Source organism: Sitodiplosis mosellana, unplaced genomic scaffold (assembly GCF_009176505.1).
Source record: "Sitodiplosis mosellana isolate CC-2019 unplaced genomic scaffold, AAFC_SMos_1.0 Smas_scaffold_6165, whole genome shotgun sequence".
Taxonomy (NCBI): Eukaryota; Metazoa; Arthropoda; class Insecta; order Diptera; family Cecidomyiidae; genus Sitodiplosis; species Sitodiplosis mosellana.
In genome coordinates, this window is record NW_022601406.1 from 4582228 (window position 1) to 4594090 (window position 11863).

The 11863-nt window shown below is 37.6% G+C and overlaps 1 long non-coding RNA gene across 1 annotated transcript; it reads left to right on the top strand.

Moving 5' to 3' along the window:
• Nucleotides 1-591: 591 nt before the first annotated feature.
• LOC129574875 (uncharacterized) lies at nucleotides 592-1136 on the top strand. The gene is made up of 3 exons (XR_008688740.1): nucleotides 592-687; nucleotides 755-844; nucleotides 915-1136. It is a non-coding gene; the product is annotated as an uncharacterized LOC129574875 (long non-coding RNA).
• Nucleotides 1137-11863: the final 10727 nt, after the last annotated feature.

The following is an 11863-nucleotide window of genomic DNA, read 5'->3' on the forward strand; positions in this document are numbered from 1 at the left end:
CATTGACACTCATTGACACGTATTGATCCAAACTCGGTAGAATATGCGATTATTTACAATATTTATAATTTTCATTTACTCAGTTCTTTCCCCCCTAGGTAATTTCAATATCATATATTCAGTGTCGATTAAAAATTGGATTTCTGAAATGATTTCGAAATTGATGGGATAAAAAGTGAACCATTCCGATTAGAATTAGGCCCATAATTTGATCCAATCAACGTTGAATTGAATACAAAAATATGAATTGAAAATTTTGCTTTTTAATCTGTTAAATCGTTTGAATTTGTTTCATTTGCAAATAATTTAGCTTCACTGGCAAAAGATGAGATTTTCATTCGAAGTCATTCTCCTAGTTGCGGCTTGTGTCGTTGATAGAAGTGTTCACGGTGAATTTTGAATAACATCATTATCATTGATAAGCTCTGCAATTACTCTAACATATCCGTCTAATTACAGCACCCAGTGACAAGGAAGATCTATTGATAAAATATTCCAAAAACGGTGAGCCACAGAATACCTCATTAATCTTGTTCGTAGTCCTTACAATTGAAATCCATTCCGTTCCGTTCCATTGGTCTACTTAGGCAACTTAACTGGCATTTCAAAAACTTATTGCAGAAGGTGTTGATGTAAATGCTGGAAACTTATTTAAAAGAACACCACTTCAATTTGCAGCTAAAAACGGTGAACCGTTCACACATCTCCAATCAAAGTTTCCCCTTTCATTACAGTTTCTTTTTTTCCTTTTCAGGTCATGTGAATGTAGTTCGTGCTCTTATTCAACACGGTGCTAAAGTTGATGCTGCCGACAAGTTGCAAGAGATACCACTTCATTTTGCAGGTAAATCGTTCACATATCTCCACCGAAAGTCTTCCTATTCTCATTGCATTTTCTCACTTCATCTTTTCAGACCATGAGAACGTAGTTCGGGCTCTCATCGAGCTTGGTGCAAATGTGGAGTCTAAAAACTATTTCAAGGAGACACCACTTGCTCATGCAGTTATTTTTGGAAAATCGACTACATATCATCACCCAGAGTCGTCCTATACTTATTGCAGTTTCTCATATTATCTTTTTAGCCAATGAGAATATGGTGCGGGTTCGTATCGAACTTGGTGCAAAATTTACTTAAACAGATACAGACGAATTGTTACGATTTTATGTGCGAAATAGCTTATATGGACGTGATGTCCGTGATGATTCTGAAGAAAACTGGGGAAAAACTGAAACAACAACAACAACAAACCACACGGATATAATCTCGCATTGATGCAAAAGTGTAAAATTGTAAAGCGAATGACGGCAAAATTTCGTTCAAAAAATTTCCCAATCAAATCAACTCGGCATGTTTATTCTTGTATTCATGCTAAAACAATAAAAAAGATACTGAACAAATATAAAAAATAAAACAAAATACAAGTGAAATAAAATCCGCAAATATTTCACGCGCTTTAGTCATATGATTTCTCAATATACACTTATGCACACGGAAAAATTGTTATGAATCTTAATATTGGTTTTTCTTTTTCTCGAATCTATACCATAGATTTGTTACCACTACATAGAATTTGTTTCGTTGAAAAAAGAAACTTTGGTTGTGTTGGTATGAAATTTAACAGAAATTTTTTTTCGGCGGAAAAAATTGTCTGTCGTTTGACGAGTTTGTACAAATCCAAACATTCATTTCAAATGTACTTTGGGTTTTGCGCGCAATTCGGTTCGGTAGCGGGTGCTTTCGAAGCTTTTTTTTCGTCAAGTCGAAGCTTTCAGTAGAAGCCATCCAAAGTTGCGTACAATCATTTCGCCCGGAATAAATTCTTATTTGAATCTAACCGTTTGGTTTGTCTGAAGATTCCCCTCTTCGAAAAGTGTCGGTTGACATTTGACAAAAATTATATTAAATTTGGGACCAAAACAAGTATTTTGAATATCTCTCATAACTTCCAATTCCTTTTTTGGTGCACCTTTTCGTCGCCCAAACAATCAAACAATTGAATGATCTAAAATTGCTTGGGCAAAATGTACGTTAGTTAATAATAGTTTGTTTTATCAATTTTCGAACCACATTAAGATCTTGAAGAATATTAACGACTCCTATGTTTAGTTTCCATCGGTATATGCGCAAACGATCAACATATTGTCCGGTGTCCGTTCAGAACTATGTATGAAACAATTGCAAGATAGTTGCTAATTTGTAATACGGTAACAGGACATGAAATAGTGTTTGGCATTAATTACAAATACGTCCCTTGGTTTTAGTTTTTTTTTCCATTGGTGACCATTGAATTGTGCGAGCGCAACGACAGCAATTGCGACAACCGTCGTGCTACATGTGTGTCAGAAAGGTAGCGTGCTTAACACACTAACAACTGACTCTAAATCAGCCGTGCATTAAATGCAACGCATACACGCACCCTTTGAACAGCTGTTTCGATGAAAAATTCCCGCGCGTTTTTTTTCCTTTCTCTCTTCAATCGTTCAGGACACACAGCAACGCTTCAATCACACTCACACTCACACATAATTACATACGCATATGCCTCCGAGAAAAAGAGGGTGAATATATTTTCGATTCATATGGACATGAAAAGAGATATGATATTTTCTTGTCGTCCCATCATTTAATCCCCATCGTTCAATAATTCGATTATTTTCCATTAAACAGACATTCGACGTACATTAAATTGCCGAGCGTGTGTGTGTTAGTGTGTGTGTGCCTATCCCGATGAAGAATCGCCATGAAATTGTGCCAAACGGTAAAATCGCTTCAATTCACTTCAATACCCTCCTTTTAAGACAAGGAATTTAAAGAAAAATTGCCACTTTGGGCTTCAAAGAGAATGGAATTATTGACGAGATACTAAAAAATATTTGCCAATTTCTGAACTACCTGAAGTTTTGAGTGAAGAAAACTTTTTTTTACCTAAGAATTATGTTGCTTATGGAGATAGGGCCATCGAATCAATGTTGACGGTTGAATCTTAACGATTGTGATTTTATTACGAGGAAGTGATGCATTTTCCTTGCGTCAAACAAACATGTAAGCTATAATATGAACGATGATTCAAGCGATGATAATAATTCATTCGCTGTCATGCGCCAAATAAATTACAACCATTAAAATCAGGAGTGGCAACAATGCTATGGATTTCGCCGTCCAATTCAAATTATCACCCATACTTGAGATTCAAATTCAACATTTCTCCTAAATGTGGCGAAATTTATTACTTCATCGAGGGAAAAATATATCTTGGAATTAGACTTGAAGGCGATGAAATTCTCGCGGTATATGAATTAATAATCCTTATACCTATGGCAATTTTCATTACAATTTTTCCCAATTCTCTCATTCACTCTTCACTTATTTTGGAAAGAAAAACATCAATTTTCAATTTGAGGATTTTAAAATACTTATTTTTTTAAGTAAAACGAGCAATAATTTCGTATTTTTCACCAACTTTAAACATTTTTCAACGAAGAAATGAATGAAAATGAAACGAAAACCCTCTATGAAAAGAAAAACCACTAGAATTTATGCAAAATCATAAAATACGTACTCAAAATTGACGATTTTATTCGTAATATACCGTTTGCACATTGGAAATTTCTTATTTTGATTCAAAATTGGAATGGAAACTCAACAGAAATTCAATCGAAAATCATCCACGATAAAGTCTCGAAGAAGTCTCCATCTCAAAAACTTCACGATGAAGTCTCCACCTTTTGTTGATGATATTATATACGCCCATGGTCTGAACCGTCAAAAAAGATCATAATCATCAGCAAAAAACCAATTCGGTTTAATAGCAATTCGTAATGTGATCCTATTTTGATATGACATCTTTCAACTTTGCCGCATAGTCCAAATTAAATTTATTTCAATTAACAAAGGTATTTGAATTAATTACCAACTGGTGTGCGAATCAATAAATTAACAAAAAGCTTATAAACCGAACAAAAAACTGTTCACATTTGGCGCCAATGAGTCCATTGTTTTAATAAAAAAAAACTGTTTTTAACGTGTACAGACTAAAGTGGCTTATATTCGGATGAAGGACGTCGAAAAAAAGGAATGCTCAAATGCAAATGTTGGTGTTAACAATTGATATAGAATTAGAGATAGAAGAAAGTGGAGAGCAGATGGTCCATTAGTTGAAGCGAGTGTTAAGGAGTATCTCAAACTGAGCAATGTAAAGTCGTGCAGACATTTAATTAACGACGGATCGTTCAATTTTTTTTCTTCTCGTCTCTTTCTCTCTGTCGTTATCTGCTCCGTTTTTTTTGTTTGTTGTTACAATGGGCATTCATCAGGAGTTGGCATATGTGCGCACACATATTCATAGGCGAAGCAGTGCGATCACATTAGGTGAATCAATTTGAAAGGACTTCTTTCTGTCTATCGATGGTTAAAGCGTGCGTGTGCGTGTGCATGCCTGTCAGCTGTGCCATCAAATGTGAAGATCCTCAAATTGTAAGAAACTTTAATAATTCAAATTATAAAATAAAGAAGAAAAATTGTCAGCAGCAACAGCCAAGACAGGACGATTGTTCGATCAGTATGTTTTCGATTAAATATGGTGTTGAGACAAAGAAAGATCGAAGACTTAGCACAGAGAGAAATAGTAGAAGAAAGAAAAAAACGGAGTTTCGGGCAATAAATTCGATGAGTTGAAAGGAAAAGGACTTCGGATATGTTGTAGCTCATAACAAAATGGAACGAATTCATGATGATAAAGAGAAGAAAATAAAACATACACAAAAATCGAACCGAATGAGAGACACACGGCCAAACGAAGAAGCCAAAAGCCACAAGCAGCAAACACAACGAAAAGGAACGAATAGCGAACGACATAAACATTAATACACACACACGCACACACAACACAGTGAGAGTATGAAAGAATAATGAATCGAAGCAATGAACTTATGCACACAGTTGTTTGTCGGTAGACACAACATCAGCAGCTGCTAGTTCTGCGCAACTGCACAAGAAGGTCTCTTGCTTTATGTTTCTCAAACAAATAACACACGATCACACACATCATTCGCTCACTCTCCATCTCCCTGTAAAACTACAACATGCATCGTGTGTTTTTCTTCTTGAGCCTTTTGCATCGTTTCACGGCGCTCTTTTACCACTGGTTATAGTTTTGGCTGTAATGTGCGTGCTCCTTTTCATTTCATATGATTGCCTTGGCTCGGTTGGTTAGTGTTCTCTTTGTCGCTCTTTTTCGTTCGACCAAATTTGAATAAATATATATGGCACGCACGGATCGCTCTCTTGGTTGCTCGTATCGCAACGAAGACATCACGTTTTAGCCAGGCAATATATGAATCGAAGCCCAACGAAGCCCAGACGCGCCGATATATGCCGATGGGTGATTCTAGCTTATAATGACACAAGAATGAAGGCAACGAAGAAACAGAGAGAGAGAGAGAGAGAGAGAGAGAGAGAGAGAGAGAGAGAGAGAAAAAAACAACACACTCAGAGCCCAAACGAGTGTAAGACGATCAAAGAAAGCAGCTGACATAGTCATAAGACGTTGTGCAATTAAATGTCACACACAAAAGAACTTTAAAAACACGGCGTCTGAATTGCAAAGACTCGACTACAAGAGACGAATAAAGAGAACAACAACAACAGAGACGATGATGATGATGATGAAAACGAAGAAGAAGAGGACAAGCAGATGAAGGAGAGAGAAAAAATATGACTTATTAATCGAAAGGAAGCCAAAATATGAATTGACGATAGATGCCATGGAAGGAATTGCATGGGATCTTAAGACAAGAATGCTGCGCTCACTTAACAAAGACCCACTGAGCGATCGCTCATGTTTTGCGCGCAAAATGGCAGAAAAAGAAGAAGTAGAGAATGAAAACAACGACAGCAACAAAGAGTATATTGGCCTTTCGTGCTTGGTCATGTAGGCCATCGACTACGAAAACCATTCGAAACGATTGTTATGTTTTCGTCTTACGTTCGCTTTCATTTCTGTTCTGTTCTTCCGCACCTTTGCATTTTATGCAGCACATTGATGTGATCTGTCTCTCGTTTTGCTCTCGTTGACTCGCTCCTTTGCCCGTTGTTGGCTCAAAACAATCCAGACTCAACTCAACTTCATAATATAAATATATATCGGAATCAATAAAGATAATGTAATAAGAAACCCCAACATCTTGAATATGAAGACCCAAAACGAAGGAACAACACGAAAAAAAAACAAAACAACAACAGCACATCGAGAGAGAGAGAGAGAGAGAGAGAGGGAGAGAGAGAGAGAGAGAGGGGCAGAGAATTATTGAATCGAAATATGCAGGCCGCTTTATTTTATTCATTCTTTTTTACAAACTGTAGCCATTTATCCGAAAGCTGAATGTGTCTTAACGACAGATGCAAGATTCCAATACACAATCATAGGATATGCGGCTGTGTGCAGCATTCACTCAACTACCTAAACCCGACAACGACAACGACGACAGAGAGAGAGAAAAAAAGGAATGCAGCAGTTCAATGAAAATGCGTACACGATGCATGCACACCGCAAATGCCATGCTGTAAAAAAATAGCAATGGTAGTATTTCGATTCAGTCTTTTTTTATTGTTGTTGTTTTGTTCATTGTGCCATGGATTCAAGCCAAAAAGATCAACATGAAAATCGGTTGGATTATTGATGAAATTGGCGAAATATATGTTGCGAACACGCCAAAATACAACAAACAAAGAAAAAATCACGGCCGTAAAATTCAATGAAATTGAATCGCATTTTATTCGCTACTTGATGGGACTTAATTTGTTGCTGTTTTTTTCTTCTCCTTGTGCCGGCTACAGCCAATGCTACTGCCGCTGCTGCTGCATATTTCCAAACGAACTCCCATGAATGCAGATCGATTTCATGCGCATACCAATTCTAGCCGGCTACACGCATGATTTCGGGAACCAACTACACTCAGATTCTCGTTCGTCTCTCTCTCTCTCTCTCTCTCTCGATACACTACACACCATCTACATGAATTGCAACTGGGTGTTCATCCTTATCGACGCTGCCTGACGCTGTTCACGTAAGCCGCTGTGTATTGCTGTTGATGTCGTTGTTAGTCCACTACACAGCCGATCCACTTTTACGATACACACTTGCACAACGATTGAATATCATTACATGCGAATTACACACAATACTAACACACATCCCGGCAAAAATTGCAATGTGCAATTTGATGCAGTTTAATCCATTTCGATACTGTCTGTCTGTCTATTTGTCTGTGTAGCGTGCTTTCATGCCGATGACAGCGACAACGACAACGATGATGATGCACCGGGAACGCATAAAGAACCATTTGCACTCACAGGCTGCATCATCTTTTGACGCCCTTTTGTTCGCAATATCAAACAATTCCCTTTTCTTTTAAACGATACAGAAATCGATGTTTCAGACAAAAAATACTTTAATTCACAATCACAACAGAGATTCAGTCTCAAATCGATTCGAACTGAATTGAACACATTTTCTTCTGAAAACATTTGCTCGAAGAAATGTTTTCGCTAGCAAACGCAGTTTTTTACATTAAAAAAAATCTATTGCAATTTCCTTACCTTCACAAAATTCAGGCTTATTATGGTTAAAGAGATGCCAGCAAATCGTCAAATTTGAACTCAAAACAAGGATTTTGCTCGAGCTTATGTTTTTATTAGTTGTTAAATGTTAACAGCAACCACTTCTGAACGATTCGTCTTTAGATTTAAATTTTGACGAATCGAAAGGTTCGAAGTTTGAAATAAAAACGAAACTAAAACGTTTAATTCTTGATCAAAACCACACAACAAATTAAAATGGAATCTAAAACAATTCACTCACAAAAAATGAAATTCAAAAGCAAAATAAAACTATAGTTTGAATGCTATTAAAATACTTAGGGAAAAAAAACCATCAAAATATGAACACTTGAATGTGAATCTACGACATTTTTCAATCAGAGACTGAGAATTCCACAAAACACTTGACTACCGTTAATTCGTAACTGAATCTTATGTTAAAATATGATTATTTTAAGCCGCACGCACTTACACTCGTTTCACAACCCAACCGATGTCATCAGACAGTGGAATTTTATGTGATAGTTTCAAAGACAATTTGTACTCACCATATGTGTACGTCTATCTATCAATTGATTTACATTAATTGAAGCACACAGATAATTCATTGCCAGTCATAATTTAACGAAAACAAAAATCTCCCAGAATTAATAGTTCGTTGCAATGAGTCATTCGATAAATAGTCGCATCATTAATTTCTATATTGAATATCGTGATGGTTTTTCATCATAAAGCAATGACATAGCCAATATTTACATATATCGCACAGACTTCTTCTTACATGCTTTTAAAAGACATGCAATGCGTACACCACGACACCCTTTGTTCATAAGTCTAATTTATTGAAAACGAGTGTGTACTTTGCGTATTTTTCAATACTGTTTTCTTTTCGATTACGTTTTTTATGTTTTACTGTATTGTTTTTTCATTGTAAATAATATTTTTTTTTCTGTCTTGTATCGCCTTGAATGAAATTACAAGGGATTCATTTTTTCTGTACTGGCTCGGCACAGCATCGACCAATAAATTACGTTTGCATTGAATCAAATCGAGTGACGGGCTTAGCCAACGATTCATCGACCGTTTTTTTTGAATGGGCTTGGTGTTTTCTAGAAATAGCTTCTAGTGTTTCATAATTGTAATTTCATACTCAATATATGCGTGTAATACGTACGCTTCGTATGCATTTATTGGCACGTCAATGACTTGGTTGGAAGAATTTTTTAAACGATATACATTTATTTTGAGGTAATTTTGTTGTTGTTGTTTCGCATGTTTCACCGTTCAATAGCTTCCCATGCGATGTTAGCCGCAGGGCGAACACTCAATCTGTACTGATATATTGACGATGCGTCCTGTTCACTCCGCTGTTTGAATAGTTTTTTCGTTCCTTATTTTTCATTTCATTTTGGACTGCGTACATATGCAGACCACAGCAAATGGTTTCTTTCATCTCGTCTGGAGAAGATAGGGAGAGAGAGTGAGAGTAGAAGAAGAAGAAAAAGGATATTTTGGGAGCAAGAATGATACGAAGGAAAAGGTGACGACAGTGTTGGAAAAAGGAGCGAAAATCGATCGGAAATGCGGAAATATATTCAGCTGAAACAGTTCCCATGGAAATTGAATGGAAATAAAGCGGGTATACGATTCAAGACAAAAACCAAATGGTCCATGTGTCGATTGGCTGGCTGTTGTCATTGAGACTACCGGTTTCGATGGAAAAAATGAAATTATAACTCGACTAAAGAGTCAGCCAACAAAAATCCAACAAACAAACACTAGAATCGTCGTTATCAAATCGTATTACAATGGTATTTCAACATGAAAAAGGATTGAATTAATGATGTCGAACAGAGACATCCATACAAACATACACACAAAACACACACACACACATACACTCACATACCGAAATTATAAACATCAGAGTCAAGAAATATTAACAAAATCATCGATTAAACAGCAACAGACACGCATTGTGGATGGAAAAAGGCAAATGTGTATGGATAACGAAATGGCTGAGTCGTTGTTGTTTGTTGTTGTGCGTATTTTTGTGTGTTACTAACGCGATGGCTTGGGCTCGTTTTTGTTGCCACCTTGAAAGTTTGATCAAATTCACAGGGCCCCAGCCGAATATAATATATTATTCTCACGAGAGGGATAGAGAGTGCAGGAGAGAAAGAGCGGAGCGGTGAGCGTGACAGAGCAAGAGCGATAGCGATAGAGAGATAGAGAGAGAGAGAGAGTGAGAGAGAGAGAGAGAGAGAGAGAGAGAGAGAGAGAGTGAGAAAAGCGGGAGAACGAGGCAGACAAAATATACTAAATCAATCCAGTGGTGTGCCGAAAGTCGCGTAGCGACAATGGCGAGACAGTGGAGAATATTTTTCGCAGACATGCATCAAATCCATGACTTTGAAAAGAAGAAAAATTGACTCGAGCCATTTCATGCAAAATCATTGGAATCGAGTGGAAACCGAGTGAGCCGCGCGCGACAGCGACAGAGCGACAAAAGGGAAGAGAGTAGACGACGAAGAACGAAAGAAAAAAACAACACAGACCGATGAACATAAATGGAGAAAAATAAATCATTGCAAATGTGCCGCATTAAGGGCTCTCTCACTCTCATTATGTAATTGATAATTGAATTTCGATAATTAACTGCGTTACCGGCAACATTCGATTTTCTTTATCATTAGACAACGATGTGGCCACTTTCATTATGGCTGTGTAAAAATTGAATTATCCATCGATTAAATTTATCGTAGCATGACTAGTAGCAGTAGCGGCAACAAAAATGTTTCAACAGAAGAGAAAAAGAACCGAAACCAACGAGGTGCAATGTGCGGCATATTTTTTGGCTGGTCTGCGCCGGGCGAGCGAGAGGAAGAGCGAGACAGAGAGAATGAGGGCAATATGACGCAACTTCCCGCTTGGTTCAAAGACTCTTTTTTTTTTCTCTGTCATCGGTGTGTTTTGGGTATTTCGCCGGCATCTAATTTATCATTCATGTTCACGTTGACAACGCAACCATGCTTTCTTCGCTCGAATTCGTCGTCGTCAGCGTCGTCGTCGGTTGTCGGGTCGATTTTTTTTTCTTATGGCCACTGGACGAAAATTAATGTTCTTATGCGCACCTTATCATGTGCTCATACGGTACATTATAAATTGTGTGTCTTTAGCTCACTCTGGTTTTTACATTCGGTCGCATCGCGCCAATTGTTACAATTTCTTCATCTCAATTTGGTGACTGTGTTTTTTTTCACTCGCACTCTCGGTTCTGTTCGTTTCCAAATCGAAGAATAGGCTGAATTTTGAGCCGTCTCTTTTCATTATGTCGTTCTGTGTTCTTCGCACCGTCTGGCGCGTAGTAATCAACATTTGTATGTTAGTTTTTTTCTTTCGTTCTTTCTCTCTTCCTTTTGCTGCTCACATAAAAATGCTCTATATGAAGAGATCCCATTCAATATAAATATATCGTACATTTTACATGCTCCTCGTTTGCTCGTGTGCAATTCATATCCCTACACACGGAATATTACGCGCGCCGCATACAACTTCTCTCTTGCTCTGATTCTCTCTCTCTCTCTCTCTCTCTCTCTCTCTCTCTCTCTCTCTGGCTATTTCAATCTGTCTCCATACAAAATGCCGTGTGTATTCCGAGTCAAAAATTCGAATTCGGCATTTTCAATGTGCTGTTTGTTGTTGTGTGCTGTGTGGTGCGTGTATTGGTGTGAGCGCACACATAAAATCACTCGAATTTTGAACCATTCGTTCACCACCAATTTGGTGTATGCTATGGCCGTACGGCTGATTGGGGCTCAGGAAGCATGCTTCACACCGATAAAACTAGAGCAATGCATGAAGTTCAAGAAACTTCTCTGTCCAATTGTGCCCCGTTGCTCCACCAAAAAATGCCGTGTGCCGTGTGCCTTGTTGTATTCATCGTTATATATATGCGCCTGTATGTATATACATGTTCATTGGCGTTGTGTTGTTTTGTTTTGTGTATCCTAATAAATTGTGTATACGTGCGAAAAATACGAGACGACAGTCCGCGCTCTGTTGCACCAATATACCGTTTATTGCCAGTGTATTGGCATAATCGGTGTGTGGTTGTGTGTATGCATTTGTCTGCGCGCGGTTTCTATGTAAATGTGTATGTGACACTCACTCAGTCTTTCTCTGCATTACAACAACAACAACAACAACAAAATTGAAACAAGAAAAGAGAACCAAACCGAATTGAATTTTCGAACAGCCGCCCG